This window comes from Talpa occidentalis, unplaced genomic scaffold, assembly GCF_014898055.3.
Source record: "Talpa occidentalis isolate TD23 unplaced genomic scaffold, MPIMG_talOcc4v2.1 talOcc4.2, whole genome shotgun sequence".
NCBI classification, from domain to species: domain Eukaryota; kingdom Metazoa; phylum Chordata; class Mammalia; order Eulipotyphla; family Talpidae; genus Talpa; species Talpa occidentalis.
Window position 1 is genome coordinate 96,102,113 of NW_023602073.1, and position 23,719 is coordinate 96,125,831.

The 23,719-nt window shown below is 40.5% G+C and overlaps 1 protein-coding gene across 2 annotated transcripts in view; it reads right to left on the reverse strand.

Moving 5' to 3' along the window:
- Positions 1 to 23,719, reverse strand: part of BACH2 (BTB domain and CNC homolog 2) — a 338,428-nt gene that overhangs the window by 155,105 nt on the left and 159,604 nt on the right. The window lies entirely within an intron of this gene.

A 23,719-nucleotide genomic window follows, 5' to 3' on the forward strand; every position in this document is an offset into this window, starting at 1 on the left:
TGATACAGGAAACAAACGATAAATTTGAGATTCTGACTGAAATGAGATGGTTCTCTGTACCATAATTATGCTTATTTTTAAATCAATAATACTTGTATTTTTCTGAAGCCAACTGTAGGGGCAGGATTGGGCACAGTGCAGGTTTTCTGATCTAGCAGACCAGACTGGGTAAAGGAAGAGAGAGTCCTGGAGCCCTCAGCGGCTTTTGCAGGCTTTTACTGGGATTTGCCAGGTACATGGCAGGTAGGGGTTCCAGCAAGCCTCCCAGCCCCCAGCAAGTCTTCACTCTTTCTGGGCCCTCTGGTGTTCTCACTGCTTCTCTGCTTTCCTGCTTCTCTTCTGCTCTTCTGCTGGCATCCCCGTGACGCCGCCCTTAAAAGCCCAGTCTTAGCCCAGGTGAATCCCATCTACATATCAGGCATGCTTTCAGGACCGCAGATCCGTCATCTTATCCTAATGGCAGGAGGGCAGAAAAGCCTGATACTTTTACCTTACCCTACACAACTTAATCCCTACTTATTGTAGAGCACTTGAAAAATATGAAAAAGCATAAAAATCACAGTAGCCTTGACACTTATAAGTCACTACTGATGTTTCGCTGTATAGGTTCACAATCCCTTAACTGAAACTCCTGGGCTAGATATGTTTCAGTATTCAGAAGTTTTCTGGATTTTAGAGTATAGCAATGCAACTATTGTTGTTACATAATACCCCACTGGAATCTGGAGCATCACCCGATAATCAAACACATTAAATCATTCGATAGCAAAACAGATGTGCATTTTTTTTTTTTTTTTTTTTTTTTTTTTTTTTTTTTTTGCTTATCATATATTTATTCGTTTATGAAAGCAGAATAATATAGTGGTTAAAGTAAGCCCACAGGGAGGTTCTTGAAGGTTGTACTGTGTCCTAAACAGCTCCAGGGAGTGCTATTCACAAGGACCTTATGTGGCAGCCCTAGCTTAGGGGTACTTTCATTGGCAGAGCATCACTTGGCTTCAAATCTGCCTCTGCCACCTCTATCCGGGTGACTTTGGGCTGGATTCTTTACATTTTTTGACTCAGTGACCTCAAAAATGAAGTGAGGCTACTACCTGCCTGGGAGGTGGTGTTGTGCGGATTAAATGAATGATTGCATCTTCAGTGCACTGAAGAGTTCCATGCCATTGCCATGATCAGTTCCTAAACAGTTGACAGAATACCCTTGGGAAGCCATCTGGGTCTGGGCCCTTCCTCTGTCTCTCTGTCTCTCTCTGACTTTCTCCTATATTTGCATGTCTCTGCGGTGTTTTTTCCTAGAACTTTTTTTTTTTTTTTTAATAAATTTTATTGTTATATTCCCCATACAATTGCAGCCTCCCATTCTGACCCCAATCCCTCCCCTCCCACCCCCGCCCCCTAAAAGTGTCTCTGGTTCATAGTTTTTGTTGATTTTGATTTTCACTTTCTTGTAGTTATTCATTTTCCTGGTCCCTTATTTAAGTTTTTCTAGATTCCTGCTATGAGTGAGACCATCCGGTATTCTTTTTCTTTTGGCTTATTTCGCTGAGCATGATCCCTTCCAGCGCATCCATGTTGCTGCAAATTGCATGTGTTTATCTTTTTTGAATGCTGAGTAATATTCCATGGTATATATGTACCACATCTTCTTGATCCAGTCATCTATTTTTGGCATTTGGGTTGTTTCCAAAGCTTAGCTATTGTAAACAGTGCTGCTATAAACATAGGGGTGCAGGTGTTCTTTGGAATTGATGTTTCTGTGTCCTTTGGGTAAATACCTAGGAGTGAATTGCTGGATCATATGGAAGCTCTATGTTTAGTAGGTCCAGAAATCTCCATACAGCTTTCCACAGTGGTTGGACCAGTTTGCACTCCCACCAACAGTGCAGAAGAGTTCCTTTTCTCCACACCCTCGCCACATTTGTTGTTGTTAGTTTTTTTAATATGTGCCATTCTCACTGGTGTAAGATGGTATCTCATGGTAGTTTTGATTTCATTTCCCTGATGGCAAGTGATGTTGAAACATTTTTTCATATGCCTGTTGGCCATTTGCATTTCCTCTTCAGAGAAGTTTCTTTAAGCTCTTCTGCCCATTTTTGACTGGATTATTTTCTTGTGTTGTTGAGTCTCATCAGCTCTTTGCAGATTTTTGTGATCAGTCCTTTATCATTAGTGTTGGGTGCAAATGTTCTCCCAGTTGGTGGGGTTTCTCTTTGTTTTTGTTATTGTCTCTTTTGCTGTGCAAAAGCTCTTTAATTTGATGTAGTCCCAGCTGTTTATCTTTGCCTTCACTATCACTGCTTTGGGTGATGTGTCTGTAAAGATGTCTTTGATGTGCAAATCACGTAGTGTTTCGCCTATATTCCTTCTATATATTTATGGTTTCAGGTCTTATCTCTAGTTCTTTAATCCATTTTGAGTTGATTTTTGTGTATGGTGTGAGGTGGTGGTCAAGCTTCATTCTTTTGCATGTAGCGACCCAGTTTTCCCAGCACCATTTATTGAACAAACTTTCTTTGCTCCAATGCATATTCTTTGCTCCTTTGTCAAATATTAGTTGACCATAAATCTGTGGTTTATTTCTGGATTTTCTATTCGATTCCATTGGTCTGTATGTCTGTTCTTGTTCCAATACCATGCAGTTTTGATGATTATGGCTTTGTAGTATAGTTTGAAGTCTGGAGTCTGATGCCTCCATTCCCTTCTTTTTTTTTCAGGAGAGCTTTGGCTATTCGGGGTTTTTGGTGATTCCATATGAATTTCATCAATAATTGTTCTATTTCTTTGAAGAATGACATTGAAATTTTGATTGGAATAGCATTGAATCTGTATATTGCTTTTGGTAGGATGGCCATTTTAATAATGTTTATTCTTCCAATCCATGAGCAGGGGATGTCTCTCCATTTCTTTGTGTCTTCTTCTATTTCTTTTAACAGTGTTTTATAGTTTTCTTTGTATAGGTCCTTTACCTCTTTTGTTAGATTTATTCCCAATATTTGATTTTTTTTGTTTCAATAACAAAAGGATGGTCTTTTTGATTTCTTCTTCTTCAGATTTATTGTTTGTGTATAGGAAGGCTACTGACTTTTGCGTGTTGATTTTGTATCCTGCCACTTTACTGAACTGATTGATGAGTTGAATTAGCTTTTCTGTGGAGTTTTTGGGGTTCTCTATGTATAATATCATATCGTCTGCAAATAGTGATAGTTTGACTTCTTCTTTTCCTATTTGGATTCCTTGGATGTCTTTCTCTTGTCTTATTGCCCTGGCTAGGACTTCCAGTATTATATTGAAAAGCAATGGTGAGAGTGGACATCCTTGTCTTGTTCCAGATCTTAATGGAATTGCTTTCAGCTTTTCACCATTGAGAATGATACTGGCTGTTGGCTTGTCATAGATGGCCTTTATGATGTTGAGGTATGTTCCTTGTATCCCCAGAATTTCAAGGGCTTTTATCATGAATGGGTGTTGCACTTTGTCGAAAGCTTTCTCAGCATCTATTGATATTATCATATGGTTTTTATATTTCTTTTTGTTGATGTGTTGGATAACGTTGATTGATTTTCGGATGTTAAACCATCCTTGTGCCCCTGGAATGAATCCAACTTGGTCGTGGTGAATTATCTTATGGATACATTGTTGGATTCTGATAGCTAAAATTTTATTGAGGATTTTTGCATCAGTGTTCATTAGGGAGATTGGCCTATAGTTTTCCTTTTTTGTGTTGTCCTTGTTCGGTTTTGGTATTAGTGTAATGTTGGCTTCATAAAACGTGTTTGGTATTGTCCCTTCCTTCTCAATTTTTGGAAGAGTTTGTGAAGGATAGGCACTAATTCATCTCTGAATGTTTGGTAGAATTCATTTGTAAATCCATCAGGTCCTGGGCTTTTGTTTTTGGGAGGTTTTTTATTACCATTTCAATTTCGCTAATTGTAATTGGTCTGTTTAGGTGTTCTATTTCTTCTTTATCTAGCTTTGGGTGATTGTAGAGTTGTAGGAATTTGTCCATCTCCTCTAGATTGTTAAACTTGTTTCCATATAACTGTTCATAGTAGTTACTGATTATTCTTTTGATTTCTGCTGTGTCCGTTGTGATTTCTCCTCTTTCATTGATGATCCTGTTTATTTGTGCTTTCTCCCTTTTTTCCTTTGTGAGCCTGGCTAGGGGTTTGTCTATTTATTGATTTTTTCAAAAAACCAGCTCTTGGTTTCATTGATCTTTTGGATTGTTTTTTTAGTTTCAATTTCATTTATTTCTGCTTTGGTTTTTATTATTTCTTTCTTCTACTGGTTTTGGGGTTTTTTTGTTGTTCTTTTTCTAGATCTTTGAGCTTCGAGATGAGGTTGTTTCTTTGCGTTCTTTCTTGTTTCTTGATGTGAGCTTCTATTGCTATATATTTTCCTCTTATTACTGCTTTTGCTGCATCCCATACATTTAGGATATTAGTGTCCTCCTTGTCGTTCAATTCAAAAAATTTTTTAATTTCTTCTTTGATCTCCTCATTAGTCCAATGGTCTTCCAGTAGTGTGGTTTTTAATCTCCATGAGGTAGGAAAGTTCCTTGCCTTCTTTTATGGTTTATTTCTAGTTTGATGCCTTCATGGTCAGAAAAAGATGGTTGATATGATTTCAATCTTGGTGTATCTGTTGATGTTTGTCTTGTGCCCCAGTATGTGATCGATCCTGGAGAATGATCCGTGTGCGCTTGAGAAAAATGTGTACTCCGTTTTTTTGGGGTTTAGTGTTCTATAGATGTCTGTTAAGCCTAATTGCTCTAGGTCCTTATTTAGAGCTTTGGTTTCTTTACTTATTTTTTGTCTTGTTGATCTATCCATTGTTGATAGTGGTGTGTTGAAGTCTCCCACTACGTATGTGTTTTCTCTGATGTCTGTTTTCAGAGAGGACAACAGTTGTCTGATATATTTTGGTGCTCCTTCGTTTGGTGAGTATATGTTAATGAGTGTTATTTCTTCTTGAAGTAATGTCCCCTTGATCATAATGTAGTGACCATTGGGTCTCTTTTTATCTTTTTGAGTTTGAAATCTGTTTTATCTGATATAAGTATAGCTGTTCCTGCTTTCTTTTTTGGTCCATTTGCTTGTAGGATTGTTTTCCATCCTTTAACTTTGAGCCTATTTTTATCTTTTGTAGCTAAATGTGTTTCCTGGAGACAGCAAAAGGTTGGGTTTTGTTTCTTAATCCAGGCTGCCACTCTGTGTCTTTTTATTGAAGAGTTTAGTCCATTTACATTTAGAGTTAATATTGATATGTTAACATCTGTATTTGCCATTGTGTTTTGTCTTTCCTTTGATTTTATTTATTTATTCTTTTTTTTTTTTGGCCTTCTTTCATTGTTATTCGTCCCTCTGAGGTTCTGGCTTTAGGACTCCTTGTAGTATTTTTTGGAGTGGGGGTTTAGTTGCAATGAAATTCCGGAGTTTCTGTTTGTCTGGGAAGGTCCATATTCTTTCTTCAAAGAGGAAGGAGAGCTTTGCGGGATAGAGTATTCTTGGTTGGCATCTGTTTTCTTGGAGTCTGTTGACTATGTCCCTCCACTCTCTCCTTGCCCGTAGTGTTTCTTCGGAGAAGTCTGATGTCAGCCTGATTGGTTTTCCTTTGAATGTTATCTGTTTCTTCCCTCTTGCCAGCTTCATTATTTTTCCTTGTCCTGGATTCTTGGGAGCTTTACTATTATGTGTCTTGCTGTATTTTTCCTTTCGTCGTGGAAGTTTGGTGTTCTTCTTGCTTCTTGTATATCAATTTTCAGTTCCTTCTTCACATTTGGGAAGTTCTCTTCAATTATCTCTTTGAATATTTTCTCTGTTCCTACATCTCTCTCCTCTCCTTCTGGTATTCCTATAACTCTTATATTTCCTTTCCTCATGGAGTCAGATAGTTCCCGAAGTCTTTCTTCGTTCTTTTTCCTTCGTACTTCTCTTCCTTTTCTGTTTTGGTTCTTTTTATTTCTGTGTCTTCAGATTACTTATTCGTTCTTCCATTTCATCTATTCTGCTTTCATTGCTTTTCCCAGAATTCTTTAGTTCTTCCATTAATTCTTTGATCTCCTGCATTTCTTTTACTTCCCTCTTTAGGGACTCAATTTCTTTCTTCTGACCATTGTTTTCCCTCTCTAGGGACTCAATTGCATTCTTCTGATCGTTGATTATTTTTCCCTTATCATTGTTTTCCTTTATGACTTCTGTCAGTTTTTTAATCACGGCAATTTTAAATTCTCTTTCTGGAAGGCTCAGAAATTCTTCCAAGTTATTGTCTTTGCAATCTGGGGGCTGCTTTCTTTTTGTGGTGTGCTTTTTCTCTGGAGAGTTGCTAGGTTGCGTGTGGTTCTTCTCCTCCCTACTGTCTGTTTTCTAATTTGCCGTATGCGTTGGGACACTGTGTTGTTGGGACTGGCCGGCATCTTGGGTGGGCTTCTCTGTTCCCCTCTGGTTCTTCCAGGAGTCATCTGTCAGTTTCAAGCAGCCTCTGGCTCCTGAGGAAGCCTTCTGCAGGTAGTCTTTACTGAAGAAATGTCCCTGTTCTAAAATGGTGATGTGGGACACACTCCCTGCGCGTCTGGTCTCAGGCACACTCTTCTGCGCGCCTGGTCTGCCCCGGCTGTGGGTGCTCGCTCTCCCTGTGGGCTCAGACTACTTGTTCGGAAGGAGCCAGGTGTGGGCTAACTCCCCAGCTGGCCACTAGCTCCTTCAGTAGCCTGTGCTGGGGTCAAGTCGCTAGGTGGCGCCAGAGATCTCTCCTAGAGCCCTTGGGGAGCTGATTTTCCACCCCGTGGGACAGGGAGCAGAGCGGGGATGGTAGGTACACCTCAACGGCTTTGGGGTGCTGTGTCTGCCTTGTGCCCCACCGTCGTGGGGAACCCACGCCCCTAATTTCGTGCCCGGGTCTCAGTTCCAAAGCCCTCAGTTCCAGGACGCGGGCTGTAGCCCAGATCAGTGGCGCGGGAATGGCGCCTTTTGAATCCCGCTCCCCTGCCTGGGCGCCTGGTTCCTGCTCACTCAGGGAGGGCCTCCGCCGTCTCCCCGCAAGCCTAGGTCGCAGGCGCTGGGACCTGGGCAGCTGCGATCCGGTCTGGATCCGAGCCACTTTCCGCGCAAGCTTACCGGGCGGCCGGGGCTGTGTGCTGGTGCTGGTCTCCTCCTGGGGGGCGGGGCTCTCTTTAATGGCGCCCGGAGCTCACCTCCGCGGCGGATCCTGCAGGGTTCGCCTCAGCTCCCGTTCACGGGGTGTGGTGGCTGCAATAGTTCCTTTCCACTCACAGTCCCGCTTGCTGTGTCCGTTTTTCTTGTTGGCCGTTTTGGTTTGTTGTTTCCTCCTCTCTGCCGGTCGGAGAGTGCCGCCTCTGTGGGCGGGGGAGGGGAGCAGGGTTCTGCGCTTCCCTCCCTTCTCGTCCTCTTTTATGGCAACTTTCTTCTTCGGGCAGTTTGCTGGAGTCGTCCGTTTATCTTCCGTGTCCCAGTTCTCACTGGGACCTGCCGCTTTTCCTCCCTATTAACTTTTTTTTAATGGGAGATCTTACTCATCTTACTCGCAGCGTCTCCTCGCAGCCATCCAGATGTGCATTTTTATTAAGTTGGATGAAATAGAGCTTCTCATTGGCTCAGGACAAGTTTTGCCACCAAAAAATCCTTTAGGTTTTTGAAACCATTTGTATTCAGAATTGGGAATAAGGGATTGTGGACCAGTATCCTCTTCAGATACTCAAAGTACTCATTTTGTTTCAACCTTTTCACCGAATGTTATGTTAATATGAGCATTTTTCAAAGTTCTTAAAAATTCTTCAAAAATATGCTTTTCAATGTCTGTGTAATATATCCCATAGAAAGAGCTTTATTTATTTAACTAGTTCTCTCATTTTTCTAATTGCAACCTTTTTTGTTATTACAAATAACATTTTCAGGGGCATATCTGAAAATCTGACTGAATTTCTGAATATTTTCTTAGGTATATTCCTAGAAAAGGAATTATTGTTTGCAGAAAATCAGAACCAATTTACACTCCTGCCACAAATGATTGGTTAATTTGTTTAATTACCCACTTTGTGAATAATTTTGTCACAGACACAGAAAAAATACACTTGTACCTCACATATCTTAAAAAGTTCTAATCAGTGACAACCATACTTATGAGGTTTTCTCTTTCTTTTTCTTACATAGAAGATAGTGAACAGTTTACTGCTTTTCACCTAGCAAGAAGGAAATGACATTAATATAAAATTTTATTATCTAGTTGTCTTCATCAGACCAGGCTAAGCCAAAGCTGGGCAACGGAGGGGTTACTACTTATCCAAAGCGTCTTTACATGGAAAAGGGTTTGGGGAAGTACTACAATAATTCACACATGATCATGAAATAATCAGCTGTTATTTGTAGGCTGACAAATTCTACTTCTGCACTGCTGAGACAGGAATTTTCCTTCTTTTTGGTGTTTTCCTTTCTTGGACATTTTGCTACTTTTCAGAATCAGAGAGCAGAAAGAGATGGGAAGACAAAATCAAGCCTGACAGGGCCTCCCTTGTGACATAGGGGTTAAGTCTCAGCACTATCACCAGTATGGCCCGAGTTAAATGCCTGGCCAGGGAGGGAGCCCACGTGTGGCACAGCAGGTCTCTACTGTCTTCCAGCTGCTTTTCTTAGCAGCATACTTCATAAATCTACCTGTTCTGCTCTCTACTCTGTCTCTGGTGAATCCTCTTACCACCCCCCCACCCCCAACACCTCTAGCCTACACCCCCTAGTTCTTCTACACAATAACTCTTAAAAAAAAAAAAAGCTTGACAAACTAATAACAATGGGTAGTCCTGCTGAGTGCTGATATGTCACAGTTCTGGTGCTGCTGTCTTTCATGCATTGTCTCATTTAATGCTGAAGCACTGGTGTAAAAACTGGTGATGGCAAATTTTGAAAATTTGCAATTGCTCATCAATCCCCCTTTCCACCCTAATAAGACTGGAAGAATTTGAGGTTTGGACTTGCAAAGATCTATGTAAACCCACTGTCTCATTACCATGATGATTCCAAGTCTAGTTATAAATCACAAACTTCTGGGCTTCCCTGGTGGCACAAGGGGTTGAGACACAACCTATGCAGTTCACTGCAGCCACTGCAGCAGGAGTTCGATCCCTGGCTAGGGAGCTACCCACATGGCATAGCAGACCTCTCCTGACTCGCCCTCCCCTCAGCAGTGTACTTCAGTCAATCTGCCTGTTCTGATCCCCACTCTGTCTCTGGTGAATCCTCTCCCCCACCTACAACTCTGGCCTATACCCCAGTTCTTGTATGTATAAATAAATAAATCTTAAAAAAACAAATCACAAACATCACCTATATGGTTTCTTTTGGTCAGTGCCATCTCTAGCATCTGCACAAAGCAGGAAAAATGGCACAAATAAATTTCAAGAAAATTCTAAATAATAGTCAACACTTTGAAGGTCCTACATTGATAGGAGATTCTTAGAGTATAACAGATTTGACAGTCTGTTATATAACACAAACAGGGTATACACCAAAAGACATGAAGACACATACTAATACATACTTAAAAAAACAAACACATAAACACATTTCTCCCCAAAATGACTACAAATTAGTAACACTAAATCAGGGTTTATACCCCCAAGTTCCTTTCCATTTATAACTTTTTCTAATTTTTTTCATTTTCTTTTCTCTATGTATGTATTTAAACTTACAGGATAATTGGCATAGAGGATTCTATGATTTTTATATACTATTAAAAAAATTGAAGAGACATTTCTTTGTTATATGGAATGACATGGCCTCATTCTTTTTTATTTAATATATTTTATTTTATATAATTCTTACATCATTTTTCATTTTTGCACAATGTATGCATTTTCATTTTGGTTATATTCCCCCGTACTATTCCACCCCCCTTATTTTGACCCTAATCCCTTCTCTCTTCCCCTCCACCCCCTGTAGTGTGTCTCTGGTTTATACTTGCTTATTGATTTTGATTTTTTCTTTATTATAATTAGTCTTTTTCCTGGTCCCTTATTTAGGTTTTCTAGATTCCTATGAGTGAGACCATCTGGTATTTTTCTTTTTCTTTCTGGCTTATTTCGCTGAGCATGATCCCTTCCAGCTTCATCCATGTTGCTGCAAATTGCATGAGTTTATCTTTTTTGATTGCTTAGTAATATTCCATTGTGTATATGTACCAAATCTTCTTGATCCAGCCATCTATTTTTGGGCATTTGGGTTGTTTCCATAGCTTACCTATTGTAAGTAGCGCTGTTATAAACAGAGGGGTGCAGGTGCCCTTTGGAATGAATGTTTCTGTGTCCTTTGGGTAAATATCTAGGAGTGGAATTGCTGGATCATATGGAAGCTCTATCTGTAGTAGGTTGAGGAATCTCCACACAGTTTTCCATAGTGGTTGGACCATTTTGCACTCCCACCAGCAGTGCAGGAGAATTCCTTTTTCTCCACATCCTCGCCAACATTTGTTGTTGCTAGTTTTTTTAATATGTGCCATTCTCACTGTGTAAGATGGTATATCATTGTAGTTTTGATTTGAATTTCCCTCATGGCCTCATTCTTAATCTTATCTATAAACTCAATTTCTATATATACCATATACTATAAAATGGCTGATGTTCAGTGAGAGAGAAATGCAAAAATTTATTTTATTTTGAGGGTCAATTGACATTCCCAACAAACATCTCAAAGTAAGGGATTGTTTGTATTAAAATTATCAAAAGACTAAAAGAAAAAGATGTATCTTTTGTGGATCATTTCCTTCAATGTTACTTCTCTTTATAACTGAAATAGAATTCTACTGATAATTAGGTGCTAGGTGGGCAGAATGGCTATAAATGTTTTTTTCTTTTCCACAATCAGATATATAGTTACTTTACTAGCTCCATCAGGACAATCAGATGTAAAAAATAAAATGGTTATAGAGGAAATGACCCCTCAAAGAATATAATTTGTTTTTTCCAAAGGGCATAATTGCCTGGTGTGGGGGTGGAGGTTACCAAAAAATGAACCACCACTAATAACAGAAATGATTACCAGAAGTTCTTTAGATACTCAAACTGTACAACTAATATTTCTAAAGCTAATTACAAATTTGGATTCTCTCATTTTAAAAATATACTTTGAAGCAGCCCACTTCTGTTTCAATGCTGAAGCAAAGTCTGTGCAATTGGCACCTTATCAAAGTGAAAAAAAAAAAAAAAGCATCGCTTGAACAAAGCTACCACTTTCAGTGTCACTAAATCTTGTACTGCAAAATACCACAAGCTACAAACTAGTGATGCCATGTGGTTATGTTATCTTACATTTACCAAAGAGTTTATAGTTTCCCAAACCCTGAGAGACTTAGACCTCACCACTCATAGTACCTCGGTTATCTCGGGCAGGCCATTTACTGCCTCTGAACCCAGCACCTTACATAGGTTCCTGCGAGGACTGAATGAAAACATATACAAGACACTGCAAATTATAAGTTACACATAAAATGTTTGGCACCACTGTTCTTTTTCACAAATAACAACTTTGTAGGTATAAAGATATTAATCCTCATTTCACAATTAAGGAAACTGAAAACAGGAAGATATAGCAAAAAAAAAAAAGTTCTGAGTTGGGAGATTTGAGTTTTATCTGAATTGACCACAAACTCACTGAGTGACTCTCTGTGACTTGATTTCATCAGTAATATGGGGGGGTTAGACAGCATGATTTTTAAAGTCTTCTTAAGACCAATGTTGTATGATCTGGGACTTGGCCATGACAGTAATGGGGCAGCGTTAAGACAGATTCTGAGCCAGTAGTCCCTCATGGAGAGGTCAAGGGCAGCACCCACCAATCTGACACCAGCTATGTTGGGCCAGAGTTGGTCCTTGGGCAGCCTCCCAGCCCCTGGAGATGGGACAAGCATTAGTTAACTCATACGGAAAATTATGGGGAGGTTGGGGGAATCCACAAAAATGTTCAGGGCCCCAGAGGCATAGGAAGAAGGTACTGAAGGAGCTTGAAACAGTAGCTCTTTATTAACTGGTACAGATACTTCGCTACTCTAACAGCTAGCATAGCCAACAACTGATATGCCACCGGAATGTCAGTCTTGCTAATGGTCCCACTGTTGTTTGGTTATTATTTGCAAAGAGATAGCCACCTCTGTGAGCCCTCCACTATCCTGACTGAGTTCCTACAGGGTGAGGAGAGAGATGTAAAAGGGTTACTTTTTGTATTATGAGTGCACACCATGGTCACATGGGATTTCCCTTTATGAGGAATGGGGCCATTAACTTAGGCCTCGACTGATGTTCTACCAGCACCATCTAATACAAGCTTTTTATGACAATGAGAATCTTTAACTATCTGCACTGTCCAGTGGGGTAGCCTCCAGTCACATGTGGCTATTAGGCACTTAAAAATGTGCCTAGAGTGAATGAGGAACTGATGTTGCATTTTAATCAACTTAAGGGAAATTAAATTTAAACAGCCACATGTGGTGAGTGGGTACTTCAGTGGACAGCACAGCTCCAGGCTGCCTCACATACTAGTTTTCTTGAATGAGTTTCACATGCCGAAAGCTCACAAGACAATACCAAACAGAGTCATTCAACAAGCACTTACCAACCTCCTCCTGGGCCCTGGGCACTATTTGGTCTTAAAAACAATGTGAATCTGAGAGACGCGGTACTTCCTACCCTCAGAGTATTGTTGGGCTTGACCAATTTCTGAAGACCTCACAAAACCTTGAAGTGGTTCAGCAGGCTGCTCTTAGGAAAAGCAGGGTGAGGAGATTTGGTGATGCTACACTAAGCATGAATGCACTGCTTTCTCATTTCTTTATATTTACTGTTAGGGAAGCAGGGGAAAGTTCAAAAAAAGAGATATCTGCATGATTATTATTCATTCTGTTACAAGTAAAGTAACATATCCCAGATATAAGAAATTATCTGTGGGTCAGTCACTCTGGCACAGACTTAAATTTATGTTAAAGAAAAAGTCAGTGGGACCTGCATTCTTCAGCTAAGGAAAGTAAATGGTACTTAATTGAAGCAACAGTTACAAAAAGTACAAGTGGGTCTCCAGCTGCAAGCAGTGGGCAAGGGAACATTTACACCAATTAGCTGTGAAGTGATCAGGTTTTCTAGAAGGTACTTGGTGTAAAAGCCAGGCTGACTGCATTCTTTATCCTACAACTCAACTCTTAACTAAGAATTTCTTAGTGACTTTAATGGGATTTGATAAGCAAAGCCCTATCTGCTTTCCCCCAGGAAACTACAGGTGAAAGTATTTTTATCCACATCACAAATTTAGAACCAACAACATACTTCCTATGAAACATAAGAGTGGTTTGGTTTAATGCTTTTCCAATTTCCAGTAGTTTGTTTTTTGTGTCCTTCTGCTGTCAGTTCTCTGCTTTCCTAATCATCTTGTCCTGGTTAGTGGGATTCAGAGTGATGAAAAGGAAGCAGGACGAAATCCTCACCATTGGTTTGTGCTTATGTTTGAACCTGAATCCAGGTTTGCCTAAACTTGAAAGGACAGGGACATCGTGCTCTGAGATATAGCAGTTTTAAGCTAATTTCATTGTGTTACTGTTACCACTTGAGGTGAAAAAGTCACTAAGCAAAACAACCCAACTACTCAGCTTTCCAGTGGCATCTTACATGGCTATCATCACTGAGCCAGTCTGACTTCTTAGCTTCAAAACGCCGCTGCAGACCCCATGTCTAAAGTCAGACTGACTTTTACAGCTAATAAATGAGCCTTACACACACACACACACACACACACACACACACATTACAATGATCAGAAAACAAGAGCTCAGAACTTAGTTCCTAAAATACAAATTGCATTGGGAGATGATCATCTGTCAGAAAACATCAAATCTCAAAAGTTCTGTGGGCTCATGCTGCATAAATATACTACAAAAAGCTAGGTAACAGTGCTAATGATAAACATACCAACTGTGAGTGCCCCTGGAGTCCTTATTCATATTCAGAAACACTTAATGGAATAGTCACATACTATTTTTTGGTCAGAAGGACCTTAAAAAGAAAGGAGTCCATTGATGTTAATTTTTGGGAAACTACAGAGATGATTTTTTAAAAAACTACATTTCAAACAGAATTTAAACAGTTATTTGTATATGCAGAAGACCTTTGAATCATAGGTCTTGTGGCTTTTGTGTTTTGGTCTACTGGCATGGGAAGGTGATGCAAGGAAATGTGCTTTTTCTTGCTACAACAAAGCAAAGAAGTGGGGAGGAGATGCAGCCATTTCAGACAGGATGGAGAAAATTAATTAAGATAAAACATCTCTGAAAGTTTCCACTTACGCATTTCAGGTGCTGGGACCAAATTATTCTAGTTGGAGAACCACATTAGAAAATTTACTTCTTTGATACTCAACATGTTTAAGCTCCCAAAATATAGCAGAGAACTTATTCTGATTTTCACCTCTATCACAAGCAGTCAGAACTACTTGCCATTGACAATTTAGAAAAGAAAATGTTAAAAAGAAATGAATTGAAAATACACAACCTGAAATAATTTTTGGGCTCCTGTAGATTTTATGTCATAAACACGAACACCAGCATGTATCTATGCAGAGTGGTGGTGATAATTTCCACTTACTGAAAAAGTGCTATGTGCTGGAAACTGTGTGAGGAATTTCACAGCTATGAAGAGTTCACCTGCTGGATGAGAATCATGGCCAGAGAGGCAAAGTGCCTTTCTTAAGGTTACACTGCCGGGGAGGGGATGACAAGCAATCTGAATCCATGCCTGCCTGTCTCTAACACTGTCTCTCCTGTGCAACTCTGCCATCCACTCAGTTTTAGGGAGACTACATTCCTTTCCCCAAAGGAAACAAGACTACTTTTCCACGTGCAAAGAGTAAAATATCTAAGACACACAAAGCTGCATCCTATAGCAATTTAATATTTGTGTAAAAGAGTTGATTAGTAAAAATGGTTATATTTCATTAAGTACAGAAATTTATTATTCTTATTTTTTAAATTATGTTTACTGAGATAAGATTAACACTGTTTATGTTTTAGGGCTATGGATTCACACCTCTATAATATATAATATCACACCACTCCCACCCCAATAATCAACCCTCCATCATTGTCCATTGGGTTCCCTCCTCGCCTTTCTCACACCCTCCCCTCCTCTTCACATAGCTTCAATTCTGGGGTCAGATTTTAGGGTCTGTTTTGGTTTGGTCTGTGTTCCTTTGCTTGGTTTCTTTATATTCCACACACTGAGTGAGCTCATCCAGTATTTGTCTTCTTCTAACTTATTTTGCTTGGCATAATTATTCCTTCTATTTGTATCCACATTGCACCACAAATGACAAGATTTCACCTTTTTTATAACTCACTAGTATTCCATCATGTATTGTTACCACATCTTCTTTAAATACAGAATTTTTTAAAATTTTTTTTTCCCCTAGTGCAGTCCTTTTTTAAAGTACTATCAGGCATCTTATTAAAAATGATCCAGATTATTCTCTAAGAGCAAATAATCAGCATAAGATAGCTTTCCTAAGTCACAGGATACGGCAGTGAAAATACTGTATCGGGTATCTCTCTGGGTCCCAGTCTCTGAAGGGTGTCATCATTCCTGGAAATGCCCTAGCAGAAAAAGCACAAAACAAGTTCTGATGTGGCATTGAGGGCTCAAGTACCATGTTTTCCATTCATACCTCAGTGATCATCCCTATAATCAGGCAGCCAGTGACTAAATTCTGGAGTGCAGGCGGGGCTGCCTGCCCACCTAGTGAAGGGAAGTTATCCCATAGCACTCACAGTGTCTGAACTCCTCCCAGTTCATCACCTGGCCTGAGTCCTTGAGGGATCTCTGACTCCTTATCCCTCACAACGTTGGCTTTGCTGGTGCTTCATCTATTAGTGAGAAAAACTTGCAAAGTTCTACCCCTTTCTGGGGAGCTACACATGCTTGCCAGCCTCATGTGGCAGGGATAGATGCCCTTGACTTCCAGGTTTCCTAAGTGTGGGTGCCGAGCAGTTCTCACACAAGACAAGGTGCTGCTGGGCTGTCCCCACAGAAGGCTGGTGGGGTCTACACAGAGCTGATGGCTGCAGCAGTGGAGAGGGCTACATATCTGGTCAAGGACCTTGGAGATAGGTGAGGCAGATGGTACCTGAGGGATGTGATGCACCTTTTCAGGAAAAGGAATTAACACTGACTCATTTGTTTCAGCCCTAAACCTAGGAGTTAGCTTTCATTTCCATCTCTACCCCCCTCACTTCCAACATCTAATCAACCTATCAGCAAGTGCTGCTGAGCCTACCTTCAACTTATATCTCAAATCTGTGCACTCTTTCCATCACTATGCTCTCACCATCATTTCTCACCTGGTCCACTGCTATGTCACGGTAAGGTAACTGGCCTCTCTCTAATTCCCTCCTGGCATCAAGGGTCTCCATGACCACCTTAGGTCAGGTGAGTCACTAGGACTTAGAGAGGACTTATTATGTGGCTGTGCTCTTAGTGATGATTTATACAGCCAGATCTCATCTTCCCCCAGCTTGAACCCCGGCTAGAGACTGGTCACACACACCCCCATTTTCCCCTCTAGCCAACACCTCCCCTTAAGACTCTCTGTCCCCCATACCACACCAGTTCTGCTTTTTGCTGCTGTTTCCTCACATGACAAACTCAGCTCCTCTCTCTGGATGTATAGTCTCCATGTCTCTGCCACCATCTGTCTTGTATAGAAATCACTTGTACTTCATCTTGCTGTGGCTGCATACCCCACAGCAAGACCATGTGGCACCCTCAGCATCAACTCTAGTCTCGCTGTAGTTCCTAACCTTCCTGACATTCATAGCCAGGATAACCCCCTCCCAGCCCTCTGTCTCAGGCCACCTCAGTCCTTTCTGCTTTCCATCCCAATTCCAAGCTCATGGATGATTCTAGGCAGGCTGAGGAAGAGAAAAAATAGGGAGCAGAGGAATGAAAGTTAGAAGAAGCAGAAGATACTTGTGTTCACATGGTTGGGGTGAGGGGCTTGCTTCATTTGTCCTTGGGGATTTTTATGCTGTTCTGCAGACCTTTTTTATTCATAAACCATGGATCAGCAGAGCTGAAAGGGGCCTTGGGAGATCACTGAGTTCAATCTCCTCATTTTACCGATAGGGAACCCAGATGTGAGGAGAGGATGGAAGGAGGAGAAAGGAGCACTTACTGAGGGCTTAATCATCTACTTTGGATACATAGCCCCAGATCCCACAACCAGGGAGTGGCAGAATACTTTGATAGAGCATTTTCTTTCTTTCTTTTTTTTTTCAAAGATTTCTTTATTATGCATATAAAAGCTGGGGTGCAGGCCAGAGGGGCGAGGCTGGGGGGGGGTTTGAGAGGATTCACCAGAGTCAGAGTGGGGAGTAGAACAAGCAGATCTACTGAAGTACACTGCTGAGGGGATCAGTGGGCGAGGCAGGAGAGGTCTGCTGCGCCATGTGGGTTAGCTCCCTGGAGGGGGTTTGAACTCATTTTGCAGTGGCTGGTGATAGCCTGATAGCACTTTGTCTTTAACTCCTGCACCACCAAAGAGACCCCTAACAGAGCATTTTCATCTCACAAAAGCTTCTGCCAACTCCTCATCAAACCATATCACACACAGGAAAGAGCTTCACATTTATCATGTAAAGATAACCAGAATTTCCATCATGGAAGGCAGATGATTTTTCCCCTCTGTATTGCCTAAGACTTCTCTCTATGTGGTAAAATACATAAAATATAAAGTTTAGCATTTCAACTATCTCTGAGTGTCTAGTTCAGTGGAATTAAGGGCATTCACTTTGGTGTACAACCCTCACCACTACCCATCCAAGACATTTCTGAGTATTTTCTGAACAGTAAAGTCAAGATAATTTTGAAGAATAATTCAAAATAATTAAAGGACACCTTCCAAAATGATTGAAGGAAAAGATAAGTAGAAAATAAACTTTGGGAGTTGCAGTTCATTGAATGAAAACTGTCATACACATTAGGTTATCTGTGATATATTCTTCATTATCTTCCTCGTCTTTGAAACTGTGAGAACTGCTGGTCACCATGTGAAAAAGTAGCTTCTGCTGTTTCTCAAGGTTCTGTATTAATTGTGTCACAAAATCATGATCATGATATTTCATGATCTAGGCCATTACAACTTTCCATGCCTCCTCCATGAAAGGACCAGACAGACAGTATTTCTTGGAAAGACAGGTATTTACCAACACATCACGTCTAGATGGAGCTGTCGCTGCCATTCCAGCCTGTTTCTGATCAGGGTTTGAAAATGTTGGCACAGAGCACAAAGAATGTCCCTTAGCTATTCAGCATTTAGTTCAAGTCCACAATATATTTAGCAAGGTTTCTTTTTCTTTTTTTCCCTCCCTTCCCTTCTTGGTTTAATGACCTCAAATGTACCAACATCCTGTCTTACCTAATCCTCTAACAAGTTCTATCAGATGCCAGGACAGAATCAGACAGCACTGCAGGCAATGAGATCATTTGTTAAGAATTCATTTTTATTCCAAAAATTTGGAGTGCCAGACCACTTAACACAATCTATCACACAGACAGAAAATTAGCCTGGCACTTTAAGAGAAACATCTAATTTTTTAAAAACCTTTCTCCTGTCATAGGTCCTTTAACAACCTAATAATTCTCTTTCCTGAAAAAGGTGCATATGTACAAAACCTATGTACATAATAGGAGGGGTTCAAGGACTCTTTGTAGCCTATGGAGGGATCCCCCTAAGAATCCACAGACCCTAGATTAAAATCCCCTGTTACAAATGAACTCCAGCAAGAGTTTACTTTCTTCATGGATCCCCGCAAGATATCCTGGTCCCTGGAGTATCCCGGGGTGACTTCTTCTGATGTCACTTTAGTCTCTGGAGGAGAAACAACTTTTCTTATTTTGGCTTCAGGAATATCTCCACCTGACTTTCGGTCAAACTCACTGTCAACTCCATTGCACCTGTCAGCAGGTCAGCTGGCCTCTCCAGATCATGCGTTTCTCTCACCAGTGTATGAAGTGCTTCTCTATCCTGATGTGCTTGGGTTCTGCTTTTGAATGGCTGTCATGGATCCTGCTGTTTGCCCCACCCCCACCCCTTGTGACTGTCCTTTTGGCCCCTTGTATTTCCATATGAATTAGCCTGTTAATTTATACCAAAAAAGCTAACTGGGATTGTGTTGCAAGTGTATGTTGATCAATTTGGGTAGCTGTCACCACCTTAGTCTCCCCTTCATGAGCTCTAATGTCTTTCCATTGATTTAGGTATTATTTCTTGCCACAGTGTTCTAGTAGTCTTCATTACACAAATTTTGCACATCTTTTGTTAAACACATTACAGATTATTTCATTGTTTTTGATGCTATTGTGAATGGAGTTTGGTCTTTCATTTACAGAATGTTTCATTGCATAGAATATACTGCACTTACTATTATATATTGTATAATACTTATAATATTGTATTATTTCTAGTATACAGAAATAAGACTGAATTTTGTGTATTGACAATTTATCCTGCAGATTTGCTAGACATATTATTTTTAATGATTTTTGTGGGTTTTTGGTTGAAGTTGTTTAAGTATTCCAAAGCACAGGGAGATCCTGGCATATAAGTCCAGAATTTAAATTGCATTGCATAAGCCAAGGGCCTACTTTACTAGTCCTTCCCCTCTCTGCACTGGTGACAGTCCTGCTTCTGGGTCACAGTTTTAGTAGCATCCCGACTCTCACTGACACAGTGCATACAGTGATCTGGAGAGATAAATTCCTGGGCCTCCATGATACATAGAAAAACGTAAACCTATTTTCCACAGAAGTATTATTATAAGACAGGTTAGGCTCTCAGCCTATTCCCTGAGGTCTATTTAAGGGGAAATTATTAGATGAGGATGCTACAGGATCTTGCCTCACCATTCTGAAAGTAACAGACTTGCAGTTTTATTTCAATTGAAACCACACCCTAAAGAAGTTTTGAATAAACCTTTACAAAACCTATCAGTAGGAGACCCTCATCTAGGTTTCATGGAGATACCTCTTAACTATTCCTTTCCAATTCAAGGCAGAATACCAACATACATTAGGTTGAGGGATAGTGGTGCTTATTTTCACAAACACTGCTAATTTTGACACAACTTGAAACTTTTTTCTTTTACTAGACTATATTTTACTTAAGGTTTAAAAACGGATTTCCAGCCAGCCAGCCTTCAGAGACCTACTTTGCATCTTGATCCATGAGTCACTGATTCGAGCATGCATTTGCCCAGAATACCCAGGCATGTGAAAGGATCAAAATATCACACTTTGATTGATTCAGAAAGTTATTTTCTACCACCACGCAGTCTGAGAGTTTCTATGCTGCGTCTGACTAATTGGGGAGGTGGAGAAGCAGAGAGCCAGGAGCTGTGTGTGCAAGCCCGGTCCCTGCACTCAGGCACCAGGATCCCAGGGAGTAAAACCCGGGGCTCCCCATGGCAAAGCGTGTCCGCACGATGCTCATCTGAGTAGAATCTGGGTATCAGCGTCAGCTTTTGAGGAGATCCTGGTATTTCGGTTTGACAAAAATCGAAAAACATTTTAGAAAGAAAATCGGATTTGTGTGTAAATGAAGAATATTCCTGAAAAGAAACTCTGTTACGAAACTGAAATCTGGAGACCGCGGTGGTGCTAAGTTGAGTCATCAGTTCCCTTTACACCCTAATAATTGACGCACTTTGATCACAATGACTGCTCTGGGGGATGCTTTTTTGTTTGCTTTTTAAAGTACTTCCTTGTGTAAACAGGTTGTCTCACTATCGGCTTGCCAACATGTTTACATTTGGGGGATCATGGGGAACATCTGTTAGAAACAGATTTCACGCTTTTCTGTCAACTTAGGGAAATCTGAATCATATTTCTTAGCAATATAAAAAAGCTCTTGGAGAGTTCAATGAAGTTCTGGAAGGGGGCTGGATGGGGTGTTTGGGTTACTCTTCATATATGTACTTGCGACTCTGTGTTGAAAACATCCATGTGAAGTTGTTAGAAACAAGCACTAATTATGTGGGTGGGGGCTGGAGGTCTGGAGCGCTGGTCAGTGGTGGAGAAAGGGACAAAGTGGGGACCCCACATGTCACAGGTCTTTTGATTACAAGCTTCAGGTAATGAGGGTCCAGTGATACAATTTCCAAAAACTTCCTCACCATTTTATCAAGATCACTTATTCTGGAGAGGGCAAATGAGGGGCTGAGTGAAGAGCTCTGAAAAAGATTAGTTTTTTAATCTGGGTTCCAAGTGAGAGTCTCAGGTGTGTGTGGAGAGGTGGTGGGGTGTGCAGAAGGGAACAGGCACATAGCTTGAAGGAGGGGCTGAACAAACAAGACTTCAGTCAAAATCCAACAAATGTTCTAGCATCGGTCACTACTCTGTCTACCAAACCCAGAAGCAAGATGCTTCTCTTGGAGGATGTGCTGACTCACCCTGGACCTCAGAGTCTAGGCTGGCGTGTCTCGTGCATGCATGGAGGTCCCTGCATCCTGGGATAGAGTGAGGGGTGGGGGAAGGGCAAGGGGAATGGGCAAGGAGAGGGTGGAAAAGAAGAGGTGGGGTGCACAGCTCTCCTGGTGGCACCATATTCTAGATCAGAACTCCCACAGGCCTGCTAGCCCAATACATTGACTTAAATGAAAGATCGTTGAGTCCAGATACTAGGTCAGAACATATTTTATGTAACCAGTCTCTTAGCTTGTTTTACACCGTTTTAAAATCTACACATGTGGCAAATGAGCTTTGATTGTGTCTTTCTCCAAAGTCACAAATATCTGGGCCAGATCTTTGGGGTTATGTGAGTGGGGGGCTGTCTAGATCAGGACTGTGCAGGCTGCAGACTGTAGGTGGGCACTGTGTTGACTCTCTGGATGACAAAGTGGAAGGGGCTCTCAGAATATTACAGTACTCCTATGGCAAAGGTTTCCTGCGCTGTTGTTTTAGGGAGACTATGCTGAAAGAGGCTAGCCAAACCTTTTCCTGTGTCGCTGCTCCAAACCAAATACATCAGGTTCATGCTATGGTCGAACTAAGCACATCTTCATTTTTTTAATGAATCATCAATACTTTCCTGTGGTTTCCTTTTTCCATACATACTTTGCAACACATTTATCTGCAGCTAGCTTAACAACTTGATGGTACCAGTGGGAACCAAACTAAGAGCAGTTACACACATTAAGGAAGGACCAAAACACAGTCAGGAAAAGAAAAATGCCAGTGACTGTTAGGCTGTACTGTAAGAAGTAATTAAGTACCTGTACATCAAATGCACAAATATGATTCATTTTTAAAGACCCACACACCCACTGTCAGGAGTTTCCCAAAGTAATTTAAAACTATTTGATGTTGCTTCCTGTTTTTCAGCCCTTTCAACTGTTGATGGGGGTGGCAATTCCACTGTTATACCCACTGAACAAGAAAAAAGTGAAGGATGGGACAAATTTCCTGGTTTTAGTCATGGAAATCTGCTTTAGAAGGCCTTACTTTTAGATTTCATATTCCAAAATGCGAGGCTCTCAGCATCAAAGTAATTAATATTTATTTCTGGTATAATCATAGTTTGTACCAATATTTTCTCTTGAAGTTAATGAACTTCTTGCATCAACTTTGTGCTTCCTATCATTGCAAAGTGCCCTACTAAAGCAACTGATCTTCAGAAAAGGGAAAAGAAAACTGAGAGCAGAGGCTTATTTCTGGGTCTGTTTTCATTTCCCTTCTCTTGAGATTAAGGACTCCCCAGGAAAAAAACAAGAATATTGCAAAGATATTTAGTCCATAAAATTATCCTCAGGTGACAACAAGCAGCTCTGGAGAAGCAGTCACCTCCTTTTATTTGGCCTTAATAGCTTTTTCTTTTAATGAAAAGCAAATCTACACTCTCAGGGAGATAAATACCAAGAAATACAAAAAAGTGTGAGAAGCATTTTCAGGGTTGGTGAGTACCAACCACCATCCAAGTGGCTGATTCTGATCAAACACCTCCAGTGAGGAGAGAGGTACTGTTATCTGCTGTGTAAAAAGGTCTATTTTGGAGAATTATAATATCATTGCATATACTAATAGAAAGTTTTCTTGAAGCAAGTTTGCCTTTGTAAAGCCTAAAAACACTGGTTTGCCGTCCAAGGCATGCCAAGCATGGGTAATACCTATGTACATGTTAGGGAGCACCCAAGGCTATATCTCTTTTTATCCCAAGTCTTTTCTCTAGGTATTTGTTTCCAGGTCCTTCAAATATCACTTGGGGCATGATTTCAAATTCTCTTACCATAGTTGTCTTGACCATTTTCCTTTGAAAAAAAAATTAAACTTTAAATTTAAAAATAACCACTTAAATACCATACAACAGGCAACAGTAATACATTTGCCAATATATCCAGTCAAATGTGATCTCAAATCCAGCATAATGTTATTAGAGAGGAGCAAATAGAATGATTTATCATGTTCTTAGTCCTATAAAGCAGATCAAATTTTTACTAATGTTTTGGGCAGCACCATCAAGTGAATGACTAGGCTTGAGCTTGTAAACATGATTTTCCATGCTCTCTTTTTATTCCCTTTTATTTCCCACATTCTCAACTTGGGAAGCTTACTTATTTATTTTTGATACAACTGCAGGTCTTGCCATTTATTTCTATTATTAATTGTTAATTCTCTCAGGTTGAGTCC